Source organism: Lichenostomus cassidix, chromosome 4 (assembly GCF_008360975.1).
Source record: "Lichenostomus cassidix isolate B80296 chromosome 4, HeHo_3.0, whole genome shotgun sequence".
Taxonomy (NCBI): domain Eukaryota; kingdom Metazoa; phylum Chordata; class Aves; order Passeriformes; family Meliphagidae; genus Lichenostomus; species Lichenostomus cassidix.
Genome location: NC_139484.1, coordinates 9,745,086 through 9,758,815, shown reverse-complemented (window position 1 = coordinate 9,758,815; position 13,730 = coordinate 9,745,086). Strand labels below are relative to the sequence as shown.

General features: G+C 42.0%; 1 long non-coding RNA gene across 1 annotated transcript in view; it reads right to left on the bottom strand.

The window, feature by feature from the left end:
• LOC146437832 (uncharacterized) overlaps positions 1-13,321 on the bottom strand; it is a 165,134-nt gene extending 151,813 nt beyond the window's left edge. Inside the window, exons 1-2 of the long non-coding RNA XR_014851558.1 lie at positions 13,254-13,321; positions 11,546-11,634 (exon numbers count right to left, since the gene is read on the bottom strand). This is a non-coding gene — a long non-coding RNA (uncharacterized LOC146437832). The remainder of the gene's footprint in view (positions 1-11,545; positions 11,635-13,253) is intronic.
• Positions 13,322-13,730: the final 409 nt, after the last annotated feature.

Sequence of the window (13,730 nt, the reverse complement as noted above, 5' to 3'; positions counted from 1 at the left end):
TCATCTGCATGCTAAACCTTTTCACTTGTCGCTATGGATCAGTCAAGACTCAGTGTTGATCTGACCTTGACAAGAAGGAGCTGAAGGAATTGTGAACCTTCATTCTCTGAGCAGAGGTTCATTCCTTCCTGTATTAAACCCAGAATTATTCATTTTTAAATATATCTCTGAACAGTCACTGATGACATGAAACATACCCAGGAGGGGAATATATATGGGAGCAATTCAAGTTTCACATATAGCCAACACCACTGACTCTACACAGTTTTGTCTTACGTGAAATAATCAAGGCTTTTGATGCCAAAGCTTCAATCCCCATTCTCTCACAGCATCCAATCCTGAGAAATCAGTGTCAGTAAAGAAAGGGCTACTACAGTATGCATGTTGCAGATGTATATGGTGATTGCCAATGCATTGTGGAACCTCCCAATTTCTGTGCAGTACAACAGAACATGGAAAAGAAAAAATATTTTCCTTTAAGCCTCTTCTCCTTATGCTGTCAAAACATCAACAACTCTGCCATCTCACCATCCCTAGCTGACAGCACCCTGCACTTTTACACTGTTTGTACTTGCTCTGCTTAGAATTCAATTTCCTCTGGTGATCTGCATGCAGGCAAATATTGCCCAGGGCACTAATGTATATTTGTTCTTCTTGAATTGCACACAGAAATATTGTTGCTATGCGGCGAGCACAAAACAATCCAGAAGTCACCTGACATCCTCCATCAAACATTTAGGAGTCATCAAACTTAATTTCCCCTTTGTGCCATAAAACACCAAGAGGAAGCTTTAATAGATTGTATTATGTAACGGTTCTATAAAAATAGCAGGCCAGCACTGGAGCACTTCCTTCCTGAGGCCCAATAACCTATGCTGAAAGGATACACACTGGTTTCCCTGGCAACCATGAGAGATGACACTAGGGGAAAAACAGCAACAAAAGGACCATTTTTTGCTTAGTAAAATAAGGTCTGGCTTCAAGCTTGTGATACAGTGAATACAGAGTGCCTGACAGAGAGAGAACCAGTTAATAATTCTGCTCAGGTCCCAGTGACCTTACAAGGCTGTTAATGCTTTTCATTTCTTTTTGTACTGCCTATGAAAAAAAAAATTACCAAAACCACAACAGCAAACTCATTTCAGCAAGTATTACAGTTTTAAATCCTTTCTTTTTAAATTTAATAAAAGGGGGGAAAAAAGCAAAAGAAAAATAAAGACATTGATCTGACCTGCTAACATTTCCACATTTCTTCCCTCCACTTGCATAGATCTTAGGATTTTCTCATTTTGGTTCAAAAGACCCCTTCCTATTTCCAAGCCTGTCGTGCTTAGTACTCCATTATCCAGCAGACAGATGTTTTCAAGTCAGGGCCTTTGCAAGTGACCGAAAAACTAACTCACTCCCCAAAAAAGCTCATGATGATACACCACCACACTAAAGGCACAACCCAATGAGCCAGTACCCTTAAAAACAAGATCATTTCTCTCACCTTATTCAGCCCTTCCACAGCCCCATGCTCCCACAGGGAGCCAGAGAGAAGAGTGACAAAAATGAGTTTTTGTTTCAGTCCAGCCATCAGGGCTGGAAGTTTCCTTGAGGCATAACCACATGAGCTTATTCTTGCTGCCTTCAGCTTTCCCTCAGCAATTTTTAACCCATGCTTGTTGAAAGAGTCCTGCTGAGGCAGCTCCCACACCACACCAAGTTGCTTTCTTCACTTGCCCCTCAGAAACCTCTGGCACATTTGGGTATTACACAGTGCAGTGGCAGTGGGCAAACACAACCTTTAGAGAAGATTTAAAAAAAACCTAAAAATCCATTGTTTTGTCTGCAATCTGGAAAGCAGCTGTCTAAGGCTCATTTTCAGCCTTTCTGAAAAATTCCCTTCCTCCCCTTTGTCACTCAATAACGGGAGGAAATGCATTTGAACAGGAAATGTAGTGGCACGTAACTCTCCTGCTGAGCAACTCCACCATCTTGAAGCAATCCTGTGCTCCTCACGCAAGCAAGAGAAATGTCACACGTCCTACTGAGGAGGAAACCCAGGAACAGAGACACTAGGTGATACATCCACAATACCTCATTACTCCACAGCAGCAGGAAAAGGAGCACAATCCAAAGCCTGATTACTTTCTACCCCTCAGCACTATTTCTTTTCCTTGCACGAGAGTTCACAGACCACTCACACCAAAATAACTATTTCACGCAAGAAGAATGAAAAGATGCATTACCAAAACATACATAGTGTACTCAAAGAAGCTTTCATTTGACATAACACCTTGGGCTTTGATTTGGTTTGGGAAATTTTTGTTGTTTCTGGTTGCGCGGGGTTGTCCTTTACTTTTAAAGGGACAGATTTCTGCCACCATCCCAGATCACTCAGGCACTCTCACTTTAATATGCAATACATGGCTAAAAATCATATTGCTAATGAAGCCAAAGTAAATGCAAACCCACATCCCATACAGATAAATCCTATAAGGTTACAATATTACTAAGGCTTTTTATTTAAAAAGAAACCAAAAGAAACAAAACCAAAACCAATAAAAAACAACAACAAAAAACACTACAATGCTATATCAACAAAAAAACAACTATTTTGTGGCTTTTTCGTTTTTTAAATAATTAAATTTGCTCTGGCAACATCAATCTATGTCCACAGTTTCCTGATGCACTTGCAGCAGTCTATAATTTAAACAGAGTACACACAGACTCCTCCACCAAAACACTGTTACCATGTTTTCCAGTGGCTACACAAGGTTATAGAGAGAGATGGTTCAGTCAGGATCTATCCCTGTTACAGAAACACACACAGTAAGTGATCATTTTTTATGGCTCCATAGATTCTACCAGTCTGCTTTTAACAAACACTAGCACCAGGCCAAATTACTTTTTCACTACATCAGTATAAAGACAGAATAACTTCCCTGTAATTATGTGGGTTAATATCAGGATAACAACAAAATTCAGGGCACAGACTTTCAGGCCACATTTTAACACAAGTTCCAGGCCACTTGTGACTAGGGCAGTTTTGAAAGAAGCTTTAGGTTGTTAAACCCAGGTATCCTGGCTGGAATGCTATTTCTGGTGATTATAGTTCCCTTGTTAAAAGTGTGTCTTTATTCCTCAAATGGATATTTGGATATTCCTCTTCATTTCCTCTTGGAAGTGAAAAGGTGTTTGCTGTGGCTGTATTTCAGCAGGAGATTAAGTCACCCCTATGTGTTACCTACTTCACAGGATCCCACACGTTCCCTTAGACCTGTTCACACCGAGAGAAATTCTCCCCAATGCACAAGGCCAAGGCATTGCATAACTATTTAAGAGATTAAACAGGATTTGAGGGGTGTGTAGGCACTGTAGCTGGGTAAATTTTCCTCCAGATTAATTCTGACACACTGACCCTTTCAAACACATACATGAGGCCTTCATGAAGTGTCCAGTTTAGGTGGAAACTAGTGAGAAACAAATTCTTCCACCACCTTCAAGGATGTTTCATACAGACCCTTTTGTGCACAAATTCTGCCCAATTCTGACTGAGGACTGGTCACCAGGGTGCTGGTGCAATGCTCTGTGGCTCCCAGTCCTAAGGTTAGCACTGACACAATACTCCACAGCAAGGTAGCAACAGACCACAAGGACAACTGACACAGTGAAGTTCAACTCCATTAAATCAAATTGCCGAATGGTATATTCCCTAATCCAACATGGAACAGAGCCTCTGAATGGTGCAGAAGCAGCAGCAGCAGTGAGGGCACCTGGCACAGAATCCCAAGAAGTGAAGAGCCCAGCACCAGCACGGTGCCCATGGGTTCTCCCATTCTTGTCCAGCAGCACAGCTGGCAGGTAGGGATGCAGATGGAGTAATCCCTTAGATGTCCTACAGCTCCTGCTCCTACCTGCTGCCAGCCCAGCAGCCAGATTTGCTGACTTCGTTGCAGGCTTCATTAACTGGGAGAGAAAACCCTCTCTCTATCAGAAATGCCTCACTTGCTGGCAACAGAGCAGCCACTAACAGTGCTCACTCCTACTCCTGCTAGGATGCCAGCTCAGACACAGCTTACTCACAGCCCAGTTACTTAGTCACTATGCTAATTAAGCACCTAAGTAGGTAGTGCATTAACATGTCAGGATTTCAAAAGTTAATATGAGCTCACTGGGCATTTCCAGTTCCGAGTCACAGCAACCAGGAACAGGAATAATTAAACTGGCTATTAATGCCTCCAAAATGTAAGGCTCATGTAAGACAGACTGTTCATCTGGTGTAAAATCAGAGTCCAACTCTGTCTGAATTTCAAGGGCAAAAGTAAACACAACAACTCTGCCTCAGAATATTTTAACACAATAAAGACAAATTCACAGTGAGAGAGTTAAACCTACAAAATTACCCCCAATGTTCTTAAGACAACACAAATACAGAGAACATGCAGCAGTGCTGAAGCAAGCTGTAACGGGGTGAAACAGACACCTGAGAGCATGCCAAGGCAAGTTAGAGTTGCCAATTAGAGCATGCTGAACTTGCAGCCACTAGTACCTGCTCCCTGCCCTGCAGACACACTGCTGGCAGCAGGCTGTTAACATTTAACCAGGGCCCTGGGGCCGCTGCATTATCTTAGTGAGGCTGTGGAAACCTACACAAGCTCCCTGGCTTTAGGCTGCACCTATGGGTTCAACATACACAACTATGGCACTCTTGGAAGATGACACAAGCAACTTCCTACAGGATCTGTCCAGCCAGAAGCTAGGTCTGGATTGCAACAACTAGGCTGGTACTGATCCTGGCAATGACAATAAGAATTAAGGACAAACATTTTTATTCTCTAATTAGCCATTTTCCCAACTACCTGATTATTTAAATTTTATTATTTCACTTTTTTGACTGCACCAAAGAGAACAGGAGCCCCACAGGCAGCTGAAGCTTTTGATATTTTTAGGTTTGAGAGAGAGCAAGCTTTCAAAATAAAGTGCATGTCAGGATCAGGTCCTTCAGATTTGCATCTCAATCCTTCTACAGTAACAAGGTCTCAGCTGTTTAAAACAGGCACCCATGCAGCAATATTTTCCTTTGTGGAGAAGGAGGTTGTGTATGGAAATGTAAGAGCTACAAGGCTGCATCAGAGCAAACCACCCACCCCAACAGCCTGTCCCCCAGTAGCAGTGGAGAGCAGATCTCTAAGAAGGAGCAGAAGAATAGGGTGAGCACACGATACCTCCTGGCAGTCTCCCAGCAGCCAACCATTTGAGGATCAGAGACTTCCTGTGCCAGACTCCTTTTTATCTATTTAGTCACCCTCAATTAATTTCTCTTTCATGAACCTGTCCAGTTGACCTTTGTACCCATAAAGCATACTATCTGGTTGCTCTAAGTGGATAGACAGGTATCCATGGTATGCAAGGCAGCAGCATTTTACTGCTACTGAAGGCAGGAAACTACAAACCAAGAGCTTTTGCGAGACTGCCTGTTCCGTGCAGCTCGTGATTTCCCCAGCACTGCCCCCCACCACACAGGCCACATGATGCAATCAATAAGGTAGGATAAAGCTGGACATCTGAATGCTACCAAGTTTGTAAGAACACAACATTTAGAAGCCTGAAACCAACTCAGGATTCAAGAGGTTGGGGTTTTTTTACCCAGATGACTGAACAGCTTCTAAAGTATCTTAAAGCAAGCAGGAGTTTACAGGAACATCCCTATTTTAAGCGCTATAAAGGTGATTCGGCAAGATGTATCGGAGGATAACACTCATTTCCTTAGCTCCAAATCCATGAAGAAGAAACTAGTGACTGAAATCATCAAATAGCAGTCTTTAATTAGTGCCTCACTAAAAGCTTGGTGTGGTGACACATTAAATGAAGACAGGGAAAGAAATGAGGCAGCATAGAAACACTTCAGACATGCCACCAGGACACTGAAGCCGAAGTTCCATCGATTCTCATCACAGCAAGAGAGATCTCATAAGACTAAAAATAAACTCACCAGAACTATCAGAGCAAAAGTTACTGTCTCCCAGTGCTACTAAGATTCACTCATAACCCTCCTCACTGGTGTGCCAGCAAGAACTGCAGCATTTAAGTCCTACTTGAGCATTGAAAACAGCATTTAAGTGGCATTGAAGTGAAGCAAAACAACCATGCAGACCCCTTGGATGGGAGGAAATTCTGCCATCTGTGCTCAGCATCTGCATCTGCTCAATGGATCACCTTCTGTTACTACGTGCAGCAACTGAACAAAGCACTTTTCCCTCTGGAGGTTTTTTCCATGTGAAACTGAGGCATACACATCAGCGAAGGTAGTCTCCCTATCACAAAGAACTGCTATCCCTGTTATACAGATTCAAAATTATCCCAAGAAGAAGGTGGAACTTGAAGACCCCTTTTAAAAAAAGCTTGGAAGATCTCTGAAAGGAAGCCCACAGGAGGACCGATTCTTGAAAAACTCTATTTTTTTCACTCTGCATTGAGCAACCTTGAATATAAACCAGAAATAAGTAAACCAGGTTCCAGAACAACTAGATTAATAGTGAAAAATAAGTCACGGACACTTAATGAGACTCTCCTGAGAATAAAACCATGTAAAATCACCTAGCATGTCCAGCCTATTGCCTGGAACACAGGCAGAGAATGCTCTTGCTGCCTGCAAAAGGACAGAGAGGGAAAGGTCACGATCTCACCCTTGCTCTGCACCAGTGCACACACTTCATTGTTGGTAGGGTTGCTCATGCTGTCTCTCTGATTTACACTCTCCAGAAACTCCTGGAAGGAGTGGAGTCTTTGGAATCCTGTCTGAGCCAGCCTAAGCACTGTAAGGCATGTAATCCAGGAATACCATTCCCTACCATGCCTCCAAAAGCCATGGACAAGCCTTCTACATGTAGATATTCACACTCTCTAAAAATAGAAATCCTTATGCCTGCAAGCACATCCCACCAACACGTATTAGTTTCTTCACTGGAAGTGCTGAGGAGCTGTCAGTTATAAGGCACACTGTGAATCAAACTATAATAGGCAGAGAAGATAATGGAAAAAATTTTAAAAGGCAAAATTAGATCCTGTGTGTCCAGCACTGAGAGCTGAGTCTACCTAAATCACAAAAAAGCTACATGTTCCCTGCTGTCCCCGAGTATAAGCTGTACTCCAAGCAGATCCTGTGTTGTTAGCTGTTACTTCCTTCAGGCAACTCCTGCAGGGAAGTTAATTCTGTTTCCAAGTCACATCCTCAGGGCTCTTTTTGCATGTTTGCTGTCGGGCACCCAGCACATCAAGGCAAACATTTGGAATAAAGCTTTGGGTGCAAGCCACATTTGCTGCTAAATAAACAAAGCCAATGCTACAAAACACAATCATGTTTAAGGTATAAAGCAACTGGGGTTTTTGGCCAAAGAAATACCCAGCCCCCTCATTTCAGCCTCCCATTTGGGAAGATACCTAGGCAAGTGATACCACTGCTGCCTGAAGCACTGATAAAGGCCAAAGGCTGGGAGCAGCCAGGAGAGGAAACAAGCCATTGGACTGACCTAGCAAATCACACCCTTTGTTCAGCGTGTTTCCTGGGGGTTTGAAAGAGCTCTTCCCATTCTCTCTAAACCCAGATAAATAAAGAGTGATGGCTTTAGATCTTCTCAATCGACAAGAACCGGAGGAAAGACAGGCCTATGGTAATGGGCTTTAACAAGGATGCAATCAGCTGACATAGGGACCCACATATTGTCTTACCGAGCAGGTTCCTCCCACAAACAGTAACAACAGCTTGTTCCTTCACATACAGCTCTAGTAAAGCCTTAATACTTCCTCTGTTCCTGACTAATTAAAAAAAACCAAAACCAACCCTACTACAACCAAAAAAAGCCAACACCATCCTGAAAAGGCCAACCCACTGCATAGGACTGGGGGGAAGAGGTTAACTTTTCAGTGCTGTAATCCCCTCATGAGTCTCATCTGGTCCCAAGTATCTGATAAGTATCTGACACCCCATGACAATTTCCAAGTCCTGAAATTTCAGTACAACGCTGTAAAAAAGGCAATAATAATGTTGCATGGGACAAATTCTCTGTGCAATTGGAGGAGAGCAAAGAGCTGGCACAGAGCACAGCAGTCCTCTCCATGGCATCTGTTCTTACTGGTGCCACACCATCAGAAAAAATGTGGTACTACATGTGCATTATGACAGAGGGGAAATGGCATAATTGAGCTGCAGCATACTCACAGAAAATATTATATTTGCACTTGTCTTTCACATGCTCCCACACTCTCCATCTAACCTGAACAGAACACCCCCAAAAGGTCTGTGGTTAGGGTGAAAGTAAACCGATTATCAAATTTCAGTGAGACTGTCCTGGAAGTTTACACTGTAAGAGGAAAGTCAAATTTTATGCATCTGACTATGCACATCAGACACCTCAAAGTAAACATAGCTAGCCTGATCTGGGACTATCCAGGACAGAAAAGGTTCAACACCTATAGGGAGAAATGTATTTGACACAGGGAGGTTTGTAAATGAACTCTAAATTCTACCAGCTTATTTTCACTATAATTTTACTAGAAACAGCCATCGTCTTTAGTTTGGTTCCTTTAAGTTCAGCACTTGGCTGAATAAATGTTTTGTGCTCAAATATAGCTGTACTAACAAAAATGGGTGCAATATTCCATAATTCTCTACAGATGGATAAGAAGTTCTCCCTATGATGCTTCTGACAGTCCCTCTGTGCAATTCAACAGATGTATCAAATATTTCTAGTTATCCTCTCAGTCATAAAAGCAGAAAAGAAAATTAAGAGAAGAAAACTTAAATACCACATCTAGAATGAAGAAAGCTGAAGTTATTAATAGATTTTGGACAAAATACATAAAATGTGAGGAAGAAATTAAATCAGATCTAGACCAAAAGATGTGTGTTTTGGGATTTGGTGGGGGTTTTCCTTCTAGGACTCAAGAAAAAAGTTCTCGTCATTGTAAAAGAGGTCTCAGACTTGTGGGCAGATCAGTAAAGCAGACAAATACATACATGATAGCCACTAGAATTCCTGGTAGGTTCTACCAGCATATATATCAGCAAATGATCTCCACAATTTCAAGACAAATGGATTTTTGAGTTGCAACAGTCAATGGCACCATCATCTGTTCCCAATAAAACACAAAATCTACCTCCTTTCAGAGTTCAACCACATTTGAATGAAGTCAGTGAAGAGCAAGGTTCCCATTCAGTGTATTGCCTAATTTGAAAGGTTTTAAACCAGTGGGGATCCCAACAATTTTTCTGGGAGATAGGTATTTTCCCCAAGCAGTTCTGTTGGTTTGTTTAAACAAAATTGTTACTTTTGCTCAACTTTCAGATTCAAGTAAACTGAAAACCTCAGAATTATTCTCAGGTCAAACCCATGGGATCCAAAAAAAAGGGCTAATTTCACATAGTTTTGACACTGAATCATAGGGTAAAGCTAGGATCACATGGTAGTTTTTTGGACAACATGTTTACCCAAAACTGGATAAACAAAATTTGTGAGGAGTTCACCCACAAGTACATTTTCAAAGAGCTCATTCTTGGCACAGATGGGGACAGCTCCCATTAGCTTGAATGGGAAACTCACCTGTTTGTGCCAGGACCAACTTCGTTCTCCAGCACCTGCAAATACAAGGCAAAGGACCAGCATTCCCACAGCAAACTGAAGTTTCACACCTTTGTCAGGTTACTCTTTTTGATGAGGTGGACAGCAGCTAAACAGTGGTCAACCAGGATGTGGGCTGGTGTGTTTTCAGAAATATCCAATATACAACAGACACTGTGCCATATTTAAGCAAAAAAAAGGAGCGCTGCTTCTGTCCATCGTAAGGACTTGTTTGGAATTATAAAGACATATGGTATTTTTAGAGGCTGAAACAAACATACTGACTCACACTCACCACTGCCAATTGAGAATAAGGCACATTTACTGATGTAACCAATGTTCCACTTCAATCTGCTTTCCCATCAAACCTCAACATTTTATTTTGGCAGAAAAAAAAGTTTATTAAAACCCTGCAGTCACATGATAATTCTCTCAACTAAGAAATGCAATGTAAGACTCAAAAAACCCAAACCTATGCAGCCCCACTCCTGTTAAAAATCACCCTAAGCTGCAAAGCATTCCACTGAGTTCATATTTTATTGTGCTGTTTAAATGAAAAGAACAGCAGTTGTTCCTCTGATTGTTTTTTACACACCCAAAATCAAGGAACTATGGGGTACTATCTCCAATTCTGTCACCAAACCCACTTTGCAGATCCCTCTTGCTATCCTTAACTGGCAGAAAATAATGATTTGTGTTTGTCCTACAACTGCACCTTCACCCTCTTCCCCACAAGCTCAGGTTTTCTATTATATAACAGTTAGACACAGCTGACAAGTACACAGATGCTTACCCACCCATTTCAGCCAGAGCTGAAAATCCTAGAACCTGAGCTGTGCAGGAGGTTTAAAACTTTTTAGATGGAAGATGATGAGCATGTTGTATTTATCACTTGGTTGTAAAGATACCTCTGAGACATGAAACAAGAGTATCTTTGCAAGAAGATAACCAAGATAGTGTATTCTAGTTTTCTCTATGTTCTGTTCCCAGAGAAGCAGCTGAGTGAATGACACACCACTTCTGTCCTAGATGACAGCAAACAAAAAGCACAGGAAAAATTTATACTGTAGTGAATCACATGCCTATTTTGACTGGTGGAAGTTCTGCCAGAGAATGGAAAGAAAGATTAATTTAGTTGGTTTATCCCTTCCTTCAACTTCCACACAGACTAAAACAGTGCCTTCTCACAAAGGCTGCCCACATCCTGGCACGGCTCCAGGCAGGCACTGGTGTGTGCCGGCTGTGTATCAGACAGCACTTTGTCCTGGCCAGGATGTGGTCTGCCTTTGTAACGAGGCCCATGCAAACGGGCGCCTATCAGCCCCTGCAGCCGGCTCTGGCAAACACCACTTGTTCCTTCACTACACATAAATGAACTGTAACTATCTCAAAGGAGAACAAACAATATAAGAAAAGGAGGGAAAACATCCAGATTTAACCAGATTAACGATAACGGCTCTCCCGAGGGAAGGCTTCCTGAAGAGGAGAATTCAAGGAGTTATTAGCAGCCATTAACCACGTTTCTGGTTTGTGATGTGCCATGCAGTGAAAAATACAAATCTATTACTTCCTCTGTAGAAGAATTTGGGAGGATTATTAGCTTCACAGAAGACAGATTAGTCACAGCATAAACTGCTGCCCTAAACATTTCATATTTGTTTTGCATCCCCAGCATCCTGCTAAAAATAACTGACAGGAAAATATATCTGTGGTGGGCTTAGAAGCAAATGTACAGCCGAACCACTAAGACCATCACCATTCTTCTATTGCACTAAATACTCATTATTCACCATGAGCCCTTATTTTTGTCATTTTGCTTAAGCTTGGAACACACGGACTTTAGAAAAACTGTTTCTTACCAGTAATTGCTATCACAATCTTTTTATTAAGAGGAGAACAATAAACAACAAGGAACTGACTTTTTCTTCGAACTTTCTTACCTTAGTCCTTCCAGAATGTTGTTAATGCATGATATTGGGAAGAAAGATCAACAGAATATCTGCTGTGTCTCATTTTCAGGACTCCATTTCTGAAAGCAGAGAGATTAGTGTGACTGAAGTCTGAAGTACTGATACTGTGCTAGAAGAATGGGTGATGACAGCAAGCTCTTAACTCATCAGCAGATGCAGGTCTTGTTGACTGTACTTAAACTCAGTCACAGAATCAAAAATCCTATGAAAGCAGCAAGAAACAAGGAGCAGCCAGACTGGCCTCTCTCCTAATTTAACACAATATAGCCACCTCTTATCTATCTACAGACTCCATCACCTCAAACAGAGAAAACACAGTTTCAAGGGACTACTGGACCCAAATATATCACATTTGGAGAGTGGCACACTTGCCACAAATTAAAGCAAAGATGTGTCTAAGCAGGTAGAGCTGACATGGAAATAAAAATCCTCTCAGCACCCTGAGCTGTTCAGCAACTTAAACCTTTGAACACAAGTGTGAAAGACGACAGCTCCTCCACTTTCTTCACAAGTCTCAGGCCCAGGATAAATTATGAAGAAAATAAAAAGTAGAATAGTTAAGGATGTTGGACCCACCATAATTGCAGCGTCCTCATGCAAACAAATCCCATGCTATCCTGACCTCATCATAGAAGAGGTTTGAGACAACTTCCACTAAGCCTCTTCACCAAACTTCAAATCAGCGGGTGATACAGCTATCTCTCATGTGCCAAGCAATAAAACAGAAACTAATACACTTTGGGCTATTCCAGCAAAAGAATAAAACCAATGCTGTTTCCAGCTTTTGTTAATCCAGAAGGTTCTTAGGGAATACTACCAGTAAGAGCTCCCAACATTAAGCAGAGATCAATTACCAAATCCTGTGCCAATAAGTTAATCAAATATGAACCTCTGGTCAGCTATTCCTTCTTTGGGAAAACTGAGGACCCTTCATCATCCATAACTTTTTTCATGGAGATTTCCCAGCTGCCAGGCAGAGACAGACTGTAAACTACATCCAAACCACACTGACAACGTCCATCAGCAGGTGCTTGGCACAAGGCAGCTCCCTGCCCCTGGTTTGGGAAAGAGCTTCTCTAACCAGGAGGTCTAGGGCACAGCAATGGGAGACTCTTCCCTTCAGGTTTCTCAATGCTCAGTACAGAAGGGGCTCAACAGCACTCCTGGTCTTCACTTACTGCTCAGTCAATGATTTGGAATCTCTTTGTGTACTAAAACCTCATTGCTTGCACTGCTGTTGCAGCTGAGGGTCAAGTCGGACGTGGATCCAGAAAAGGCTAACATTATTCCAGGGCACTCTGAATTGGTGCACTAAGAACTGTTGTGACAGAACATCCAGCCAAACCCCTTTTTCTTTTTAATCTCAGTTTTATCAACACTGGGGTCATACAATATACTAGAACAACCTTACAAAAAAAAATTATCTTTGGGTTTATAAGTCTTACTTATGCACCTACAAATCACCTGTGCCTGTCTACAAAGATTCCAGTCTGGCAATAACACTTGTCTGTGTTATTGCACAGTCTCCAGCAACTTCTTGCTTCTCGCTCTGTTTCAAATGTTTTTGTCTCTCTGGAGCACCACCCCCTTCCCCAGCCAGTTCCACTATGCTCGTAATGGAGATAGGGTTAAATTTACAAAGTGTTCTTATCCTAATTACAAGCCTTTCAGCTAGTACCTTGGTCTCAGCCTCAGCAGGAAATGATATGCAAAATATACTTTTATGCATCTGACAGTCCCCAAAACTACCGGTCATATAAATTCTGCCAATTTACTCTAATTAAAGCTAAGCAGTGTCGTGTGTGCTTAAATGGTCAATCTGTCTTGAAGTAATTACACCTGAAGGCAGGAATACATCAGTTTCCTTCTCCTGGAATTAAACTCAGATGGGGCAACTGAGAAACAGTCAAGGGACATTTGCTAATGATTAAATCCAAATCACATCTCCTTTCAGTGGTCTTACCAAGTACAAGCTGCTGCATGGATGCTGATGGATTTGTGGAGGAAGGAAGCAGATGGTACAAGGCACTTGTCAACACGGCGCTGCCTACACGACTCTCTCTCACACCCAGTGCTGCAGAGGCTCGTGCTCTGAAGCAGTGCATTGGGGAGGCTAAATGAGACTCTCTGGGAGAACGTAAAATGTATATTATGC